At 39.6% G+C, this 22,557-nt stretch overlaps 1 protein-coding gene across 5 annotated transcripts in view; it reads right to left on the bottom strand.

Annotated features, from left to right (window-relative positions):
- Positions 1-22,557, bottom strand: part of CYRIA (CYFIP related Rac1 interactor A) — a 56,296-nt gene that overhangs the window by 28,727 nt on the left and 5,012 nt on the right. For 4 of the 5 annotated variants that reach the window (XM_084202128.1, XM_084202130.1, XM_084202129.1 and 1 more), the window contains exons 2-3: positions 11,530-11,580; positions 9,679-9,747 (exon numbers count right to left, since the gene is read on the bottom strand). The exons of the other annotated variant lie outside the window; for it this stretch is intronic. The gene's annotated coding sequence lies outside the window, so the exon portion shown is untranslated. The remainder of the gene's footprint in view (positions 1-9,678; positions 9,748-11,529; positions 11,581-22,557) is intronic. 5 annotated transcript variants of the gene reach the window in all.

The raw sequence follows: 22,557 nt of genomic DNA, 5'->3' as shown, positions 1-22,557 counted from the left end.
CATTAAGTTAAGGGAGGAGGAGACTGAATACTGCACAATAAAAGGTTTTCTCCAAAACATTACTCTAACCTGTAAGTATGCAGAAATTACCGAAAAGTATAAATTTTAATAAAATACCTCCTTTCTTTCTTAATTAATTCAGTGTAATTTTTTTAATCCTTCTGATATTACTTTGTTAGTGCGCATACTTTCAAAGTAAAGACTCAATTCATTAAGGCGTACAGAGCAGAATGGGTGTGTAGCATTTTTCTGCAAAAGAGCCTGCCTTGAAAATTGTGTTAATAGACAAGCACATTAGCCCTCTTAATGATGCAAACACAAAGAGATTCTTAATTTTGCATTGTGCCTAATACTTTAAGAAGCACATTCCCTGGTAAATCTATTTTCAAATAATGTGTTTTACTTACACTGATTGGCAAACAAGCTTTGTGCATCAACATGAGCTGCTAAAATCACTGCAACTTTTCTGGGTATATTAACAATTCTGTCATTTGCCTGAAATGACAAACAGGGAAGGACTAGTATGGATGGTGCAGCATTAAAACCATCCTTTTAATTAAAAATTAGATTTCATGTAAGTGTAAATGAAAATTGAAAGCAAGTACTGACCCTGGCAGGCTCTGCAGTAATTAATTCCAATCACTCCTGGAAGCCATTCCTAGTATAGTAATGAAATTTGCACAATAAATTTTTATTAAGACAGTAAAACTGATGCACAGTAGTGACTTTATACCCTACTCTCGCTCTCCTGTATGCATGTATGTAACTGCTGACTGACCAGTGCGGATGGCGGCTGGTCCCAGACCCATCTATGCTCGTTGGTTCCCACCCTGGGAGGCGCACAGGCCTGCAGAGGCTCATTATCCGTTAGCCATTACCCATTATCCTTCATCCGCTACCCATTAGCCATTATCCATTATCCTATACCCACTATCCATTATCCACGGACAGCGGAGCGCGGACGGGACGGCCTGGGAGCGCCCCCTGCTGCCGCACGGCCGCCACCGCACCGCCCCAGGCGTGGGAGCAGCTCCGGCGAGGCAGAACGATCGCCAGCCCCTCCGCGCGATCCACGGCCCTCCGAGCTACTACAGCCCCTGTGGGCAATCCACAGCACCTCCGGGCAATCCACAGCAGCTCCGGGCGATCCACAGCCCCTCGGGGCAATCCACAGCCCTCCGAGCTACTACAGCCCCTGTGGGCAATCCACAGCCGCTGTGGGCAATCCACAGCCCCTCCGGGCAATCCACAGCCCTGTGAGCTATCTGCAGCCCCCGTGGGCAATCCACAGCCCCCTGAGCTATCTACAGCCCCCGTGGGCAATCCACAGCCCTCTGAGCTACCTACAGCCCCTGTGGGCAATCCACAGCCCCTCCGGGTAATTCACAGCCCTCCGAGATACGTACAGCCCCTGTGGGCAATTCACAGCCCTCCGAGCTACGTACAGCCCCTGTGGGCAATCCACAGCCCCTCCGGGCAATCCACAGCCCCTCCGAGCTATCTACAGACCCTGTGGGCAATCCACAGCCCCTGTGAGTGATCCACAGCCTCCCGGGTCAATCCACAGCCCTCTGAGCTATCCACAGCTCCTGTGGGCCACCCCACAGCCCCCCCCGGGCCATCCACAGCCCCTCCGGGCCATCCACAGCCCCTCAGGGCAATCTGCTCCCTCATAGGAAGTTCTTTCTCATGGTTAGGTGGAACTTCCTATGCATCAGTTTCTGCCCATTGCCTCTGGTCCTACTGCTGGGCACCAGCCAAGAGAGCCTGGTCCATCCTCCTGACACCCTCCCTTTCACACACATTGATGAGGTCTACTCTCACTTTTCTCCTCTTCAGGCTAAACAGCCCCAGCACCCTCAGCCTTTCCATATATATGAGGTGCACCAGCTCCCTGACTGTCTCCATAGCTCACCTTCCCACCTAAAGAAAGGCCACGGAGCCCTCATGGCAGCTGAAATCAGCCCAGCAGTACCAACCTCCCTCTGCACGATCAGCCAGCAGTTCTGCATGGGCTCCAGCTCGAGGGCATGACCTTCTCCTCTATTCCTGCAGTGAAACCCAAACTAATCCAGACAATATTATAATAACAACATTTCAGAACTAACTACCTGTATTAGAAACCAAATCATATTGCTTTCCTTTCCTTCTTGCTGAAACTCACAGTTTAGCTTGAAGGTAACTGTGACTGCATCTGAAATTATCAGAAGTGTCATTTCCACTCAAAGGCGGAGTGGAACACCCATGGGGGCTGCTCAGGCTTGGCACAGTGAGATCCCGAGGCTGGTGAGGGTTCTCAGCAGGGCATCCCCACCTGGCATCCGCCAGGTGCTACATCAGCTCTGGCACCAGTACAATCTGTGCAGAAACACTGGTTTTATTCAAACTTTTTCAAGAAGTATGGATTAAAATTATTTCTTTTGAATTCAATAAGCAGCTTAGAAGCTCAGAATCAAGAAATGGTTTTGTAGTCTGACTAAAAGAGATGAGGATGAGATCTCTAATTTTAAAATGTCAGTTACCTGCTACCAAAAAAGGAGGGAAGCAGACACATCCAAGACTTTCTTACTCCCTTTGCTGAATCCCATTTCAAAGACAAATCATGCCTTCTAGAACTAGGAACTATACAAGATACACTATATTTAGGCTTAGAGCAAAATTTAAAATTTAACTTTTGCACAACCCTGTTTCATTTTCACTTGAAACTAATTTGCCATCACACTTAGAGGTGAGAGAAGTCACATCTGAAATAAATGCATCCTTGAAAAGGCACCATCTATTAGTTTCTGAGAACATTTCAATTTATAAATAACTATTTAAATAGGAAATGTAAAAACATTTTAAAATTTTGTCAAAAAACTTAAATTTTGTAAAAACTAAACAGAATGCAAACATCCACCATGTGCATGTACACAAGGACTTGCAAATGAGCTTGCTTAACCAAGAACTCAAAACTGGCTGCTTATTACAGAAAGAAAAAGTTAGATACATCCAGATAACAACTGTAACAAAATCAAAAGATTAAACACATTGACTTAACCAAAGCTTTCTGTTTGGTGACTGAGAGCCATCTATGGGCAGGAGGAATGCCTGGGTGACTTGAGCTGCATTAAGAAGAATCCTACAGCTCAGGTTCCTCTTATCTCATGACTTATGATGATGTGAGTTCTCTGGGGAATGGCAGAAGGCAGAAAAAACCCTGCAATTATTCTTAATTTCATTGTAAACAAATGGAAGATAAGAAATTTTCTAAAAAACATTGTTACTCACAACACCAAAAGTCTTTGTATTGTCTTTCAGTCTTCATCATTAATTTAACCAGCCCGTAATACAGCAGTAAAACATGTCTGCAAATTGAATTTTGGTTTATTTTCCTCTGAGCCAATTACTATTTTAGTTGCAAATTATGCAACTGATTTATAAATAAAAAGAGAATACAGAAAAGTCTGAGAGATGAGGCAAAAAATACATAGTGGTTGAAGATTATCAGGGTTGGTGGAAAATAATGGAAATTTACTGAAGTAAAAAAAAAAAGTTCAAAGAACAAAGTTCACGGACTAAAAAGAAATTGAAAGACCTAAATCAATAAACGTTTCAAAAGTCAAAAAAATCTTTTCCATAAAAAACAGCCTTTAAATTGCAAAAAGGATGATATCTTTTTTGTACAGATTAGATTTTTTTGAAACGCTAACATTAGAAAAAAATAATTATACAATATAGATTATATATATATGTATTGGTATCAGATAAAAATGGAATTTTATACATTTACATTTTGTATCCAATACCCCAAATTATTAATACTATCATCCAAACTACTTAGCAAAAAAAGAATCTATATTAAAAAATATATTCAGGAAATGATAACTTTCACTGACAGCGGTAGAACAGACATTTGGTGTCTATCTCACCTTTCAGATCTTCCAAAGGAGAATTACAGAATCACAGAATATTGGGAGTTGGAAGGGACCCACGAGGACCATTGAGTCCTGCTCTGAAGAGAATGGCCCATGTGGGGCTCAAACACCCAGCCTTGGCATTATCAGCACCCTGCTCTCACCAGTTATTTGAATTGCGAAAAAGTCCAATTACAGCAGAGCCAATCCCACTCCCATTTTGGATACATCAAACAAAAGGCACTCACTACTTTCTTCGAATCAGTTCTTGAACTATCAGCTTCTTCCAGGTCACTGTTTGCCCAGTCACCAAGCAAAAGGGCTAAAGAAAGCACTGCCTAAATCACCAAAATTATCACCTTACTATCAATTAATATTTCATTAACCTAAAGAATCAGTGCAAAGTGACCAAGACTGTTGTTTAATGTTTCAAATCACATTAAATTGCAATTAAGATCCTTATTTTCCTCTAAGTTCAAAATTCTGTGATAAATAATTCCTACATTTTAATACATTTAATTTAAAAAATGAACTAGCTGTAATAAACTTCCTAAAATGCACCTGATAATTAAGTTTCTTGAAAACATGCTATAGTCAACATATTCTAGGCAAGAGGAAAACTCTAATATACAAATTAAGAAAGCTGTCTGGCACCTGATTTGGCCTTGGAACAGGCTGCAGTTAAGGCAGATATCCACTAAGTGGCATTAGAAACCCAAACACCTAATTTTGACAAAATATAATCATAATACAGAACACTTTATTTCCCACAAACAAATTGGTGGAAAACATTTCCTTTGAATGATTCATTTTATTCAATTTTGTCATAAACTTTGGCACAATTCCAAATAGCATTGGCAATTTCCTTTTCAGATCAAGACATTTGCAAATATTTAACAGGATGGTCTGATTAAAAATAAAACCATCATGACAAACGTATTAAACAAAGCAACCAAAATATGGGAGCAATGTGAGTTCAAATTAAGACACATAAAACTACAGCAAGATATTTTAAAAATAGTTGGGGTTTCAGAAGTGCTGTAAATCATCAAGCCTGTTGCGAAGTGCAAAAGTACAAAAGTCACATCAAATGTTTACTTTACATAAAACTTTAAAAAAAAAGATAATTCTAATAATTTAGATGTACTGATGCTACCTGATTCTAGGGAGTATAAAAGATTATGACAACTGGGAAAATAAGAAAACTACTACACTAATTATTTAAGGATTTGTTTTCAAAATATTAATTAATGGTTAATAACTGCAAATATAGGGTTCTGAAAATTGTTTACTGGAAAAATGCCTTTAGGAACAATATAAATACCAGAGAAAAGTATGAGAACAGAATGCTCATTTTAAAATAGTTTTCCCCTTTTCCTACTGTTTGTTCCTGGTCTTTTATCACTGTCAGTTTGTTCATACATAGACAGCTCATGAATATAAAGGGAGTGGAAAAATCAGTACTACTGTATACAAGATTACAGAAAAATTAACTGACCAAGTACTTCCGTCTCTGTCTCATCAAAGCATATGTTTTAAGCTTGTGAAATATCCTATATATGCACTCAAAATTCTCAGCATACTTTAATGCTACAAGGAGTAGGACATTCCTTTTCCTTTTTTTTTAAGTGATTTTTTTTTCTCCTTGCTGGACACAGAGGAATTGCATTAGGACATAGTCCTTTTTCCCTACATCCGCCTACAACAAACATTTGCTGCGACTCCAAGTCAGTGACTCCAAAACCAAATTGTTTACAATTAACTCAAAAAGCCATTAAAAAATTGTTTCTTTGTTCCAGTTGGAAAGAGAGAGAGCCAGATGTGTGGCTTGTTGATCTTGCTCTTTGCTGACCTCTGAGTGTAGGAAGAACTGCAGCTGAGGAAGGAAGTCAGCAAGTTGTGTTAATGAAGGTGAACATTGCAAAAAAAGGGCTTGCCATTTTTTTCATTAAAAAATATATATTTGAAAAACTTTTTATTAAAAAAGAGATAATACAAGGCCTTATTTTTTCCCGTGGGTGAAAAATTAGAGCCTTTGTTTCAGAAGAAGTAACTGAGTTCGTGTCTTTTGTTACTTTTGAAAAAAGTTACCCTTAATTTCAAAAACTTCATTAAGTTTCACTGAGGTGCCTGTAAATTAGCAGACACCTCATCATTAACACCTGCTGGAAAACCATCATTCATGAGGATGTAAAACTCAGGAAAAGCCTTTTAATTTTAGGCTCTGAGTCACAGTCTAGCACTACAGACCAAAATCTGGCATAAAGCTGAATTCCAGATTGAGAGTGTGCCCAGTTCTTGGGAACACGCATCTGCCCAACAATACAAGGCAATCCCGATGATTACCACAGTACTTTTCTTCACAGTTCTCCCTGAAACACATTTATGCATTTTATCTGTAAAATACCTGGCAATGAATTAACTAGAGGTCTGTGTTAAAAACTTCATTACATGGCACCCCTCATAACCATACAGAACACGCCTGTACAAGATACTGTGTGAGATAAAAACAGGCTCAAAAACTGAACAGCAACAGGTGTGAAACGTTATCAACTTGTTTATAAACTTTTAATTACTTTCTAAAAAAATGTCTGAAATGCATTCTGAAATTCTATGACCACAGTGCTCCTCATTTTATCAAGATACCTGAGATGTTAGTAAGCTATCATGGCCTAAGGTAAACTAAGGGCACATTTGTGTGTGAAGTACAAATTCACTCCAGAGATTCGGCTTTAGATATTAATTCTGGCACTCAACATCAAACCTTACGAAGTTAGTGAAGCCTACTTCAGACATCCAACTTAATTGTCTCAGTTAGGCAAAATGTTTGATCTTGCTCTCCCTGCATTGCTACCTTCATCTTAAACACTTCACACTACTTTTGGTGAAAAATGATGACTAATTCTTGTCTAGCAGTTACTATTTTAAGAACATACTTGCCATTTAAAGACCTGAGTATAATCACAGTTCATCTTCCAACTGTCTATTATGATATTATTTAATTAAGAAACTTTCCAATGTATTCTTAGAAAACAGGAAATTGAAAATGAAAAACAGTTTACTCCTTTCCCACCCCATACTCTCCTGCTCCCAAGGTCATTTAAAAAAAAAAACAAACAGTAATAGATCATCATATACATGTATACACAAAACACTTTTGAAAACAGTTATAGTATTATTTAATCTGATAGGGACATTCACACTCTGGAGAACTAAAGCCATAATTCATGTCACATTTTTCAAAAGTTTTAAGGAATACTGGCCGTTTGAAAAACAGTCTACAAGATTCAATTTTCCTCTTTGAAACGACAGAAATGAAACCCTTATCATGTAAAGTTCCCATCACAGCTCAAACAGCTCACACTTCAGAACACAAAAAATTGCTTCTGCTGCATTAGTATTTAGAATTTAGTATTGGCTTTTCACTTTTATATTAAGATTTGATTTTCAGAACTTTTCCTTTACACAAAAAAAAAAAAAAAATCTTCCTATGTTTCTGTTTCTGCAGCTTGTATTTAGTTAGTCTGAAAAAAAAATCTTTAAGATCAGTAAAGTCATATTTGAGGGTTTCATTTGGAAAAAGTCTAACCGTAAAAGGTCTAACAGCCAACAGTTAGGACTTCAAAAATATATCAGGTAAAAAAACCCAAACCCTAACTCATTTTCTTGCCAGGCGTAATTCCTACCAGTTTATCACTTTCTACCAATGAACAATGAACTTAATAAAAACAGTCAACCATGCCATAGTATTATTAACTTTATATGGAATAAATATTAAATAGTCCATAATTTAACAAATCTTTATTTTCTCATATTACTCTCTCTTTTTTCCTCCCCATTTCCTGTTTCTTCTGTCATATCAAGAGTATTCATCTCCACTCCTACAATTTTTCTTTTTATTTTTCATTTTCATTCTACTTGTTCTGTCTCTAAGATCTCCCTTCAGCTCATCTCAGTCCCAGCCACTGGAGAGGGTAAATCCATGCTGAATACCTGGATTTGAGATCCTCTCCTCTCTGGCTCAGGATCATCCTGGGCCATTAATGCTTTTATAAAATTTAATAGGTATGGCATGTACATAATCCCCATTTCAATTCCCATATGACTGTAATAAAATAGGATAGGAGGTTGGAAGCTCTTTTAACAGAGAAAGTAAAACCTAAAAATAAAATATGCAAAATAGCTTTGCTGGTTGTGTATACGGTCCTTACAAGTTCACATCAGTAGTTTAAAACACAGAGAATAATTTTCTACCCTGCAGAAATTTTAAAAGCTCTGATTGCAGTCTTTCATCTCAAGTCTCTTCTGCCACCCCTCCCATCCACATCCTCCCTTGGACCTGGATTTGTTGACCATCCAATGAAATGAAACGGGAATATTGCTGTCTTGAAGCTACGCTGGTTCCACATCCTTTGTGACCTTAAAGTGATGAATCTCTACACCTTCCACCTCTGCAGATGGCTTTATTTATTTTGAACAAACCTCCACATGATCAGCAAACACCTGTACTTTGACAGACTGCCCTGACTCCACCTGTGTACTGTGAACCGGCTTTGACAGAGACCCACTCAGGCTGCTGCTGTGTTGGGCTTGTATTTGTCTGCAAATGGAAGTTTTTATGGTCTTTTGCCCACAGCACTACTTGCTGGATGCCTCTCACAACAAGCTGAATAATGGCAGCATTCACTATTACTAAAGCAGGGTTAACTTAGAGAATCCTTTCCATATTCAGTGGCTTCCATCTCTCTGAGAAACCACTGGATCCAAGCTATCTCGCAAAGCCTTACTACTGACAGTAGTTAAGATACCACTGCCTTTCAGATTTTAGGGGTTACACGCTGCAAGCACTCCAGGTCAAATGTTCTGTCTGCTTCAGGCTGCCCAGGAATCCAGAAAGGGCTGGCAAACTGTTTGGGTCACAACCAGAACCAATGTCTGTGACTCAGCCCTGCAGCCCTGGTGCAGTGCTGACCACAACTCGGCTGCATGTGAAGTGTGACAGAGATATCCCTTCTGGTCCCTATAATCTTTGTAGAAAACACAAGAAGCCAGACTGGTACAACCTCTAGTATTTCACTAAGAAGTAGTTTGTTTCCAGGGACAAATTTTCTTTTAATTACATCTACAGACAAAAACTTTCTAGTTCATCTCTATCACCCTCTGCTTCCCCCTCAGCTATTGAGGTTTGCAGCTGTTCACAACCGCTTCATAGTCCTTCTCATGTATCCTTTTCTTGGAGCAGAGAGAAATAAGAAGTTTAAAGCAAATAAAATTACTTGTTTCTGCAGGTACTGGCACTGATTCCCTTTCACTTATACCAGTACTTGTGTGAATCTGCAGTGAGCTGATGCAGAGGTCTAAACTGACAGAAGAGTAATCCTCTGGGAAGCCTTTGCAATCCCACAGATTTTCAGCAGCAAATTCCCTAAACCACCACATCCTGCTGAGTGAAGGTGTTGATGCAAGAGAAGAGGCAGACAGCACTCAGCTAACTCCTCTAGATGGCAATAAGCTAATAGAACAACTATACACCTGATCACAAAATAAAGTCCTGTACATATATTGACCATACAGAGTGGCTGCTGTGGTCTCTCTCAGGGAACATAGACATTTAGGACAAATGAATTATAAGCACTTAAAATCTCAAGTTACATTGGACTCATTCAACAAACACATAAACACTGCATAAAGCAAAGTCCAGCATACTGCACTCTTTAGTTTTCTCACAATTCACATATAAAAGGAAGAGGGTACTTAACACAAACACACAGTTATGTCTTACCTAGAAATAAAGTGGTTCCAATTCACATTCAAAAATCCAAAGAGGCGATGCTAAACATTCAACGTCCGTCTGTCATGAAAAACATTCAAGATTACACTTGGGGTCGGCTTTGCTCTTCCCTATCTCAATTTTGCAATAAAACTTTCTAGTTTAAAAAAGAAATTTCCATGAGAAATGGAAGTTATTCTACTGAAAGTGAGATTTATAACATCTGAAAATTTTTGTAGTCATAGCATTAAAAAATGCAGCTGGGTTGAAATGATCGGGTATTCAAACTAAATTTTATATCATATAATTCTGGTGAATAGATTCAGCAGATAAGTTGGATTTTATAACAAGCTGTTGCCATGACTGGCACAGCCAAAGGAAAATAATGTGCGCTGATAGTGGCATGCATTATATTAAGAATTAAAAGATATAATAATGAAATCATGGAAATTGAATACATTTTCAAAACATTTAGCAATTTAGTATAAAGGCTATATTTATTTAAAACAACATTTATATTGAAAAAAGTCCAGTTAAAGCAGTTCTAAGTTCAGAAATTATTTACTAATCTTTTGAAACTACTGAAATAAAGAATGTAATTTAAATGTCCAATAGTGAACATTTCATTTTCCAAGTGTTGGGGCAGGGGACACTAGAAAAACAAGGGAACCAGGTCTTTCATAAGGTTCTATAGAGACAGCTATTTTAATGTTACTTTTTCAACTCTCTAGATAAAATAACTTGAGAGATGCAAGCTTGCTGCCGGAATAAAGGTGAAAGTAATAGGGAAAATAAGGCCACTACAGAAAAGCTTGGAAGTGAACTTCAATTTCAACCATAACCTTAATAATGGTTATATAGATTCCCAAACACTTCTCCCAAATATTCAGTTTCACTATCCTCATAGCCTCAGAGGTCAAGCCATCCAGTTCATAAATCAGCTTAATTCAGCTTCATTAGGTTTTGGCTTTGAAAAACACACAGTTGTGTTTCTGCTGCTATATTTATAAATATGTGACTAAAAACTTGGTTTTATCTAATTATGGACTTTTATTCATTTCATTTCAAAATGGCAACCTTGATTGCTGCCTAAAGAGGAATTATCTCTTAAAACTTGTGTGGTGCAGTGCAGATTCGGGGTTTTTTTTCCCCTAAAAATAGCTCCTTACTGCAAATTGTAACAATTCATTATAAAAGCAGATTATATCAAAATGTAACACTAATTTCCCAAGTAGAACACCCACACAGGGAACTAATTAGGAAGTGCTCCTCTGTGTAAACAAATCTTTGAACCAATTAGTAGCTGGTCAAGTCAGGGAACTCCCTCTCTCTAGGGGAAAAATAATTTTTTTTTTAGCATTGATTTATTTTGCTGCTGGCTGCAAATTCTCTCCAGTTCTGTAACTATGCATGGTATTCGCAATTTGTATTTCAGACACTTTGATGACTCAGTCAAGATTTGGAAAAAAATAAGAAAAGGTAGTAGAAGACCCATAAAAATCACAGAACCAGGACTTCAAACAGGATGTGAACAAATCCTGCTCTCTGCCTAAGCCAATTCTGTCCCAAGGGTTTAGACAGACCAGAACAAGAACAGTGAAATTACGCAAAAAAACCAGTGGAGTAAATGGGAAGATGAATTCTCAATTGTTGTTCCATAAGAAGAAAAGCAAACAAATAAAAACCTCAAGGCGAGAATATTATGCCCAGATAGCATTCTGACAGCATCAGTGAGGTGCAACAGTAAAACTGCATAAAGGATGGTATTCAAGGAGGGCTGAGCGTTCATTTATCATTGATGTCATTCAAATCTGCTCCACAGCTGTTCTGTGCAAGACTGAAAGGACCAGAGTTGACTCTTACCTTGTTGAAGATGATCCAGAGCCTTCCCAACACTTAAACAGAGGATGCAATCTGCAGATTTAAAAATTTATTTAAAAGGATCGTTATTAATGAAACTGTTTTAATTAATGAGGAAAAATCAGAAAAGTTACTTAAATGCCTTCAATAGAGAATAACTTCCACTTTTTCAAAAGCAAAGAGTACTCTGCAAGGCGTCTTCTACTGTGCATTACTCCCAGAGCCAAAGTTCAATTAATCTCATACTAGCACACACCAGGGTAGTGAAGACTGTTGCAGAAACACCTCAGGGCAGGGAAAGGACTGGCAGCACTGCACAGAACCCAGACACCCACCCTTTCCCACAGAGCAGTGATGGAGTACGAGACAACTCCCGACCCTCCAGAGCTACAGGGCTGCAAAAATCAGCTGTAAATACCACTGCTTAATACAGCATTTACTACTTGAAGATGTAAGAAAATATGTCCCCTTCCCTCTTGACACAACAACAACAAAAATCACAGGTCTGAAAGACTATGGAATTCCAGCACTAATTACATTTATATAGAAAAACTAAATTTTGGAAAGAAAACCCCAGCAACTATCAAGGAGAACCTCCTGTTCATCTGAGTTATACAACTACAAAACCTTTGCATCTTATACAGAATAGCTATCCCTAAGCTCAATTCAAGTAGTAGCTAGAACTGAAGTAGATTTTAAATCAAATACAACATTCCAGAAGTCTTCTTTTTTAATATTTTAAAAAATATCTCAGATATCTAAATTCTGTTCAGTATAAAACAAAATGAAACACAAAATCACACGGGATATAAAAACAATGTCAATGCAATTTACAAGGTAAATGTGATTAGCAGGTATGAAATGGGCATTAAAAAAAGACTACAAACAGATGCCAGAAATCATTTATTGTCTGTGAGCAATAACTGCGTGGAATGGGCTGCAAGGCAAGTTCACTGAGGTATCACATTTGGATTGAGAGAGATGCCATTGAGTGAGAAAGCCAACGCCATGAGTGGGAAGGAGGATAAACTACTCTGAAAAGTTGTTTCTTTGTTGGTATCTTTAAAAGATTCCTTTAAAAGTGGAGGTAAACATCCCAAGATTGGTATCAGAGTTTTCCATTGGAAAGCTGAGGGAAGGAAGAGGAATAATACTTTATTGACTTCAGACAATAACTAAGTATCAAGACACTTTCTTACAACACTGTGACTTAACCACAGGGTGAAGAAATGTATTTATGAGCAACCACTGTTGTTCTTGGGAGAATTTGCAGGTCAGAAAGAAAGGAAAGTGATAATTTCTTAAACATCAGCCTGAGAAAAATGGACTGAAGTAAATAAGGCACTCTGAAACTAGTAAAATGCTGCTCAAAGGGAAGGATATTAGCAAGGAGGCAAACCATCATATATTAACACAGAAGAGAAAACTCTCTTTTACTATTTTGGGAAGCTACAGCAAGTCAATTTATATCTAGTTAAAATGCATTTATACAATGAAACACGCGAGTCAGTTCGGTTCCCTTAGCATAGTAGTCTGGGGGACCTGCTGGGAGTAAAGCTTATTATCCTCCCAGGGATTTGAGCAGTCGTAGTTCACAACCAATTTGACTTAAGGAAAAACACAGCTGCTATTTTGAAGGTTTCCTGCTGTGTAAGAAATAATTAAGGCTGTACGATCAGTATTCAACAAAGCATAAATAGCAGAGATGCTAAATTAATTCTATTTGGAAATAAGGAGTTAAGTGAAGCTACATTACAGAATGGACTACATAATGTTCAAAGGCAAAAGAGGAGAGTTAAATGAGAGGAAGTGTGTGTCAGAGGCCAAACTCTCTATCCTAACTATGCAACCACAACATTATTTCATGTTTTAGAAGTCCTTTACTCAAGAAGTAGAAAGTACAAGTTCCAAAATAAAGCAATGAGTTTTATTCTGATTTAAAATACAAAACCAAAAAAAGGAGCAGCAACTGAACACACTTATCAATGTAAAAACTGAAAAAAGCACAGACTCATTAAAACCTCTACTACCAACCTGGTACTATTGAAATCTTAGGCAGAAAAATGCAAGAGATGGCAATGGCAATCCCAATAATTCAGGGCAGTTCATCCTTAGAGCATCCTGACCCGAGCTTTGATTCTCTCCCCGCACAACCCTCAAAGCACAAACCGCAGCGGGAATTCCCAGCCCAGGAATGGCACTGCCCGTGTGGGGCCTGGGAGGGCAGTTTCTGATCGCTGGAGCACAGCCAGGTAGAGGAACACATGACAAGGTGACCAAGAAGCCTATGCCATCCCAACAGCTATTCCTCATGTCCTGTAGAAGCAAGGTGGTGAGACAGATGGCTGAGCCCCACGGACTCGAGTCAACCCGTGAGGTGTCTGTCGGACCAGACACTGTTAAGTCATTAGGATGCTAATAGCTTTAACACTGCTTACAGAAAAAAAACACCCACACACAAAACTTCACACCCTACAGTTTTTGCTAAATATAAGGTTAGACTTGCGCCTCCCAGACAGGAGGCAAACAGACAATTAGAAGAGGGCTGAGACATCTGCTGAAGACAGGGATTCTCCAGGGAAAAGCTAAGGATCATGACAACTCAGGTTTGCACTAGCACTGCTCCTTTAGCTAACAGAAAGCAAAGCTTAGGTTAGAGATAAGTTTTACTCTACTGCCAGGATACACGGCCTCTGGTTGAGGACATTGTAGATGCCATCTACTTAATACTCAGGCTATTCATTTTGATTTAAAATGCCAGGCCATAATTCTTCAAATATATATATATATATATATATATATATATTTTTTTTTTTTTTTTTTAAACAAGTGCTTTCAAAATGGCTAATTATAGTTGTGTATTCTCTGGGGCTTGTCTTATAAAAGAAATATAAAACTCAATATCCCATGATTTTAAGTTGCTCTGGCTCATTTTTCCAGCTTCCCAGGCAGAACTTCTCAATTTCAGACTTGAAAGAATTGTTTTTCTACCTTCCGAAGCATGCATTGACAATGCTGCTACTGCCTCCCCAAAGAAGCTGCTGAATCCCAGCTTCCTGGTAAGCAGGATCTGTGGCCACATATATGTCAAAAAATAAAACAGACCAGGGCACACAGCCACATTCTCGGCTTGGAACCAGCAAACACGGTTCAGCTTGTAGCTGGACAACTAAAATCCTATTCCTCCATACAGCCCAGCCAGATCCAAACAGACTTTTGGAAACAGTCCATCGTCTCTCCCAACCCCAGAACTATGCTTGAGCATTATCTGGGAGAGTGTTAGTTGGCATAGAACAAAACTGTGTCATGAGCAGGACTAAAAATGTAACAGTAGAGTTGCATGCCATACCCACTCCTTATTTAGTTCCTGCTATGAACATGCATCACAAATACAGTACTCACTTGCTTCTGGTGAACATCATTTTTAGAAGTTAATTCCATAACCAGCCAAATGCATTTCAGAATTAACAGATCACCCTAGCCTAGGTGGCTGTTGCTTTCAAATCAGGGGAACAGAACCACAAAATCATGTAACATCTGAGCATTTGTGTTTCCATGAGTATCATATGCAGCACACGTGAAAATTTGCACTCTCTAGGTTTTGGAGCTTTTTAATGTGTTCAGATGGACTGAACATGAGCATCTGATTTCTTAATTTCGGCAAGCCTGGACTGCTGCCAGTACAACATTAGCCCTGATTGTCAGCTGGTATAAAATGGGGCATAGCTCTATCAACTGCATTCCAATGCACAGCTGAGATGCTGCTTCTCCAAACTTCACCCACATAGGAGTGATGGGCAAGGAAGAAATTCATCTTACAAGATCAGCAATTTTGGAACAAATCTGTGAGTTTATTTCAGTAATTCACGAAGTTATATATGCCTTCACAAATTTGTTTTTTTACATTTAAGTCAGAATTCCCAAATTAATTACTTTTAAAAAATTCATGCAAACCTGAATTGAAAACATTAACCCTTATTTTGCACAAAAAGGAACACAAGCAAGAAGTTGTTGTAAAGACAAGAGAGGCATATAAAACTTTCCAAAGGAAAACACAACTACCGTGGTGCAAATATGGATGTAAATATTGTACTTGGCAAGAATTACTGTGTGCAAAACTTTGTATAGATGTGATTATGCAGTGTCATAGGGGACTGAACAATCATTCTGACAATACAAAAACATACAACCCTTTCACAACTGCTGACCCACCGATCATCATCTTCAGTGCCAACCCCTCTCCTTGGAATCTTAAATGCAGTGGCACTGTGTATTGGGTTTCTGTGGCCAGGTTTTGGTAGTGGGGAGGGCACTGAAGGGGAACAGGATGGGATGATACAACTTGCCACTGGCCAAGGCCAACCCCATTAGTGATAGTGGAAGTGCCTCTGGGAAAACTGAGTTAAGAAAGGGGAAAATCTGCTACAGAAAAGCAGCTGAAGAGAAAGTGAGGGCATGAGCACAACTGCCCAGCAGATCCCAGAGCCAGGGCAGGAGGTGCTCCAGGTGCTGGAGCAGAGATTGCCTGCAAGCCCCTGGTGCAGCCCATGGAGAGGCAGCTGTGCCCCTACAGCCCATGAAAGACCATGGGGGAGCAGAGATCCACCTGCAGCCCAGGGAGAGGCAGCTGTGCCCCTGGAGCCCATGGAGACACACAGGAGAGCAAAGATCCACCTGCAGCCCATGGAGAGGCAGCTGTGCCCCTGCAGCCCATGAAAGACCATGGGGGAGCAGAGATCCACCTGCAGCCCAGGGAGCACCCCACAGTGGAGCTGGGGGTGCCTGAAGGAGGCTGTGACCCTGTGGGAAGCCTACCCTGGAACAGACTCCTGTGGCCTATGGAGGGAGAGAGGAGCCCGCCCTGGAGGAGGTTTGCGATCCCATGGGGGACCCATGCTGGAACAGTCTGTTCCTGAGGGACTGCATCCCCTGGGAGGGTTCAGGCTGGAACACTTCATGAAAAACTGCAGGCCATGGGAAGGACTCACATTAGAAAAGTTTATGAAGAACTGTCTCCTGTGGGAGGGGGCCCATGCTGGAGAAGACAAAGAATGTCAGGAGGAAGGAGTGGCAGAGGTGGGCTGAACTGACTGCAACCTCTGTTCTACTTCTTCTCTCATTTCTGAAGGAAAGTAGAAGAATTGACAGTGAAGTTGAGCACAGGAAGAAGAGTGGGGTGGGAAGAAGAGCTTTTAAGATCTGGGTTTATTTCTCAATATCCTACTCTGATATGACTCGTAATAAATTAAACTAATTTCCCCAGGTGAAGTCTGTTTTGCCCATGACAGTCACTGGTAAGGGATCTCTCTCTCTGCCCTTATCTCAAGCCACAAGCTTTTCATTATGTTTTCTGTTCTCTGCCAGCTGAGGAGAGCAGTGACAGAGCAGCTTTGGTGGGCACCTGCCATCCAACCAGGGTCAGCCCACGTCAATATTGACAAAACTGCTTATTACTCTGTAAAATCTTGAGCACCCATTTATAACTGTTGCAATACCAGCTGCCAATCTGGTCCAGTGAGTCCACCTAATAACCTACCTAATAACCATCTGCTCCAACCTAATAGTCCCAGATGAACTCCCACACTCTGATTTACCCATGAATACTTTAACTGTAGTGCCTTGAACTACAGGTACAAGTTCAGTCTTCCAAAGAGATGAAAACATGACAAATACATCTCAACAATGACATCAACACTCAACTAAAGACCATCACTACAATAAACCATAAAACTGTCAGATCTTTCAAGAAAAACAACCAGAAGTCTACAACACAATAAAAACCCACCCACATACATGAAGTAACAAATTTATTAAATCCCAGTGATGATAACACTGCAGGCATGAGACAGACATCTGTTTTTCACAGATCTTGGCCTATATCCTAGTCCTGATGTTAAAAAAAAAAAAAAAGCCAAAAACCAACAGCTAGAGAAAAACCAAATTACTTTAGATTCATAATTAGTATGGTCTCTTTGCTCTCTCCCCAGCATACCTACAGTGACACTAGAAAAGGGTGATGTTAGGAAATGTAGGAAATGACTGTTCATTACTAAGACCTCAATTTTCTCCAGCTCCCTTTGGACTCCTTGACAAAATGCTTCACTTCGTATGAAAGTAAATGTTTGAGTCAAAGATCTCCATAATTGTCAAAGAAAAAAGTCTGGTTTGCGCAGATATTCTGTTGTGATTTCTAAAACTTCTTGTTTTGGACTGAACAAGAAGAGAGACAGATGATTTGTATGTTCCTGTGTCAAATCACTTCGCAGCATCAGTAAATAAAGGGAACAGCAAGCCTGACTAAACCCAAGCCGATCAATACTGTGAATCATCGACTCAGAGATGGCTTTGAACACACACACAGCACTTCAGCTGACAGCATGGTTGGGAGTTGACCATCCTGGTGGTTGCTGTGCACTCTGATGCAGAATCAGTAGCCCATCAAACACCATCTAGTAACCCATGCCAGAAACTGGGTGGAACTCATTCAGAGCTGCTAATTGCCTTCGCTCTGTGGGGAAACTGTGACCCTCATCAGCGGGAGGGCTGTGCTTTTTATCAGAATACGACAAAGGAAGGCAGGCAATTCTTGCTTTATTGTAAAAGAGAGTCACTGAGAGACTGCAGAGTAAGAGAGCTCAATGACTCTGTGAAAAGGCACAGAGTTGTCCAGATTTGATCTCTGAGCAAATCTTCAGAAAATCACCTAATTAGTATGCTTTCTGGAAAAAACTGGAGATGAAGCTTTTTAACAGGGCAAAATTAGACAATGAATTCAGGCATGCCTACCTACAGTCACTGGCACAAGATGGGAGAATACCACATACAGTCATTCCTTAACAACCAGCAGAAAAGTGTCTGCAGGTTTGGAGGACAGCCTACTCCCTAAGAACTGAAGCTACCTCCTTCCAAACTCGTTTATATCCCTTCCCTTCAGAATCTCTCATCCATGGAAAAGCAAAAAAAAAAAAAAAAAGTTCTTATAAGAATTAAATGTCTGATTACAATGACAGTTGAAAGAAATACTACTACATGCTTTGCTAGTAATACCACATTAAACACAAAAAGCAGAATGTTTTGTATCATGTACAAGAAACAAAGCTACCTGAATAACTTCCCCCCCACCCCCTCCCTCTGGCCCCAACCTCATCTTGTGATTCTCTCTAAAGCGAGTCATATGGCAGCACTTTTCTCCTTTTATGGGCAAAAAAAAAAGGATAAAGGAAGTCAGCAGCTGAGCAGGACTGCAGTGCCATGAATTAAGCAGCTCAGAACTGTGCTGCTCCTCTCACATCCCTACCTCAGTGCATTATGGATAGGTACTCTCAGAGAGGGACACCATGAATCAACACCCACTTAATGCATATATAATTACATGTCACTGAGTGTTTCACACTGAGCTCGTCATCACAGCATGTATTAAAAACCAAAGGATAGAAGGCATGTAATATATTTGCATTTGCTTATCTACCATCTCCTTCCTTTCTGTGAATGTCCTGTCAATAGCAGGCAAACCTCTTCCTTGGGAAGCAGCTGTAGTGATAGTATGACACTGAGCAGCAATTAAAATTATAGTACTTTCTGCTGCAAGAATTTCCATGTGTTCCACACTGCCCCAGTGCCTACTACCCACATCCACCTCCGTCCTTTTCACCAGGAGCTCTAAAAGACGGAATGGCAGAAAGTTATTACATCCAGTTTAGCCAATTTGGCCTTTTTTTCTGAGAGAGAGAACCGGGGAAATTTCATTAGCTCAATGTAGGGAAAGGTAAATTTCACACAAAATTCCCTATGCATTGAGAATGAAAGCCTTATTGTTATTTTATCAATGGAAAGAAAGGAATCATTGTTTCTGCCTCAATAACTGATACTAGACAATATGAGGACTCACATCCATAAACAGCTACAGTATTGAGAAATTATATAGAAACCCACCTGCTCTCCATGAACAGGTGATGGGATCAAGAACTTAAAAGTACTCCCATCTCCCACCCAAGCACAGGGAGCAGGATCCATCAGCCAGAGAACCACAGTGTGCACATGGCCATGGGCAGAACACCAGCGGTGGGTCTTGGAACACACCTGTCAGCCTTACAGGTACCACCACAAGAGCCACCCTGCTTTCCTCCAGCTTTTTATGCATGCTCATTTCAAGTTATATGTGACTATTACAACTTAATTTGACTACTAGAACTTGACGACTTTGTTTGGAAGTGATGCTAAAAACAACTGAATTCAATTACATGAGTTAGGCTTGCTGGGTCACAGCCCACACACTTCAAAGCTAAAATGTAGATAAGCATTTCCAGGGTCAGAGGTCTTGTCCTTAAAACTTTTGGGTTTTTTTTTTTTGGGGGGGGGGGGGGTTGGCTTTTTTTTTTTTAGGAAGGAAGCAGTCTCCCTGGTTATCAGATCATTATCAGGTCAGATCAGATGGCCAAAACAACAGAGTTCAGTAAGGAGTTTAAAATAATCCCATCATTTTTTTGAAGTCTAGCACTGCTCTTGCATGAAACATGGAATTTGTTAAATATATGTATATATTTCTTATTGTTAAAGATTAACTATTTACTCCTTAGAAGCTTTCAAGTGTTACTACAGTGTATTTAATTATCTATTGACAAATGTTATTTCTTTATAAACACTGGCTATTCCTTTAAAAAGTAGTATTTAAAATCTGTAGGTGTCCCTTTGCCTTATGAATAAATTAGAAGACACTGAATAACAGCAACCGACGAAGTACAAACACTTTATTACAATTGTGGTGACTCAGACTGTCAGGATTTGGCAGCCCACAGTGTTCCTCAGCAGCAGAACAAAAGGGGATTTTTTTTGGCAGTTTTACTTCTAGTTCAGTAAAGGACAACATGATACTGTCTGTGCCTTAATGAATCAAAACCTCTGTAAAACAAAGGCATACGTAGTCAGACCCCAATCATTTTCTGTCTCACAGTATAAAACTGGACAAACATATTATCTATATTATCTATACATCTACGACCTCTAATATGTGTGCTCTGTCCTTGTCTTTCAGAGAAAAAAACAAAATAAAGAAAAGCAGGAAGATTATCTAGCTACAGAAATACAAATCAGTTCTACAGGCAACACAGTCCCAAAATACTTCAAGATCAGGAAATATTTTCTGTTTTCCTGTTGAATACAAGAGGCATTGATAAAAAAATCTAAGTGGATTTTTTAACACCTTCACTAACTAAAAACATAAACACCAAAGACCTAAATATTGCACTATAATAACACAATCTCTAATAAAACACATTTTGAGGGAGACTCGTTTTCCAGCACCCCCATCATGATCTCATCTGGAACAGCAAAACCACCCCTGCAGTAATTGGTATTACAGAGCCCTGCTGCAGCACAGCCTTGGGAGAGGGAAGCATTCCAGTCAGTCCTACAGGGCTTTTATGCTTTAATAATAATAAAAATAAGGAAAAGAGTTACAAAATATCAGAACCCATCTCCTCTGCCACCATCCCAGTTCTTAGGGAGAGGATTACAGACTTATTTCCAGAAGCTTCTAAAGATGCCAACGTCCATCATGAAATCTGTATTTGATGAAGTCGCCAACTGCCTACAGATGATCCTTGAAGCAAAATACTGCAATTACAGAGCAATACAGTACAGACTGTGTGTATGTGGGTGGGACAAAGTACAACTGAGATAAAATTAGACTGTTCCTGGAAATAAAACATAACAAATTTAACAATCTAGCCTTCTCAAATCTAAACAGATCTCAACAACTCTGAGAAATGTTATCGAATTTTCCCCTTGCCATTGCTTCCCTTCCCAGTTTCCATAGTATTATAGCAATCCCCTCTGAAATATTAGGACCAACAGATCACCCATACCAAATAAATATTACTGTATGTCTCCCATGGAGGCTATTTAAATACAATTCTGGAATCAATTTACTGGAGATAGAATCATAAGGATCAGTTACCAGAGAGAATTTTCCTTCTTCTCCAAAACCAATTCTGCTCTGTAAGTGGCACCATCACTCAGCATTTTGATAACAGCTAAAAAATAGTAATGAATTTTTGCCCCACAGCTCCACACCATTATTAACATGCATGAGAGAAACCAGAAGATGAACTTTCTCCCCTCTTCCCAGAAAGCCATTAATTCAAGCTAACCTTCCAGATTTTATCTGGGGCAGCCACAAAATGAAAATTATAATGATCCAAGGTACGTATTAAATACACTCACAATAAAGAAAATAAAACAGAAAACCAGGTTTGCTCTGAAATATCTTTGAAAAACATGAAAACAAGCCTTTCCTCCCACTTCTCAGAATAACCACATACAGCTTAGGCAACAATAGTCTCAGGACACTACTGGGCTCAGTTCAGTTGTAGAGGCAAATAAAACTGAGCTGTTTTGAAATATCCCAGTAGGTGCTCCAGGACATGGGTCTATGCAGGACATGGGTCTCCTGGCCTCCCTGCACTTGTATAGATGCAACAGTTGTTGCAAAGCATCTCATCCAGGACAAAACATTTACACTGGACAACTGAATCAAACCAGACTCAAACTGCATCCTAAAACCAAAAGAAAGACTTTCTCCAGAAGTCCTCAGTCTTGCCAAAGCCTGGCCTTCATCCCTTCAAAATCTATGTTCTTCTTAGATTTACTTATCCATAAAAGTCTAGAAACCCAAATTGGACTCACAAGAGAATTTTGAGCATAGCTGCAAAAAATGAGGGTATAGAAGGGAAAGTAAGATAACTGGGATAGCAAGCAGGAAGCCACCTCACCTAATAGTAAGAAAGTTGCGAAGGCTGTACCTTAAACTGATGTCACCTCTTCCTGGAAGCTCAAGAGGTACCTGTGTTATTAAAAAGGGTTGTAAAACCCTCAGGCCTCTCTAGAAGCAAGATACATTCCTTTCACAAGCTCCTGAGGAAAGGAGTCATGCAATTTTGAAGTTTCGGATGAGAGGGCAGGAGCATGCCCTCAAGCACCACGTAGCTATTTAAAAGCATCAGGAAAGCAACCACAGAGGAAGTAGAAGTGGGT

This window comes from Fringilla coelebs (assembly GCF_963513975.1).
Source record: "Fringilla coelebs genome assembly, chromosome: 3".
NCBI lineage: Eukaryota > Metazoa > Chordata > Aves > Passeriformes > Fringillidae > Fringilla > Fringilla coelebs.
This window is presented reverse-complemented; position numbering and strand designations above follow the sequence as displayed.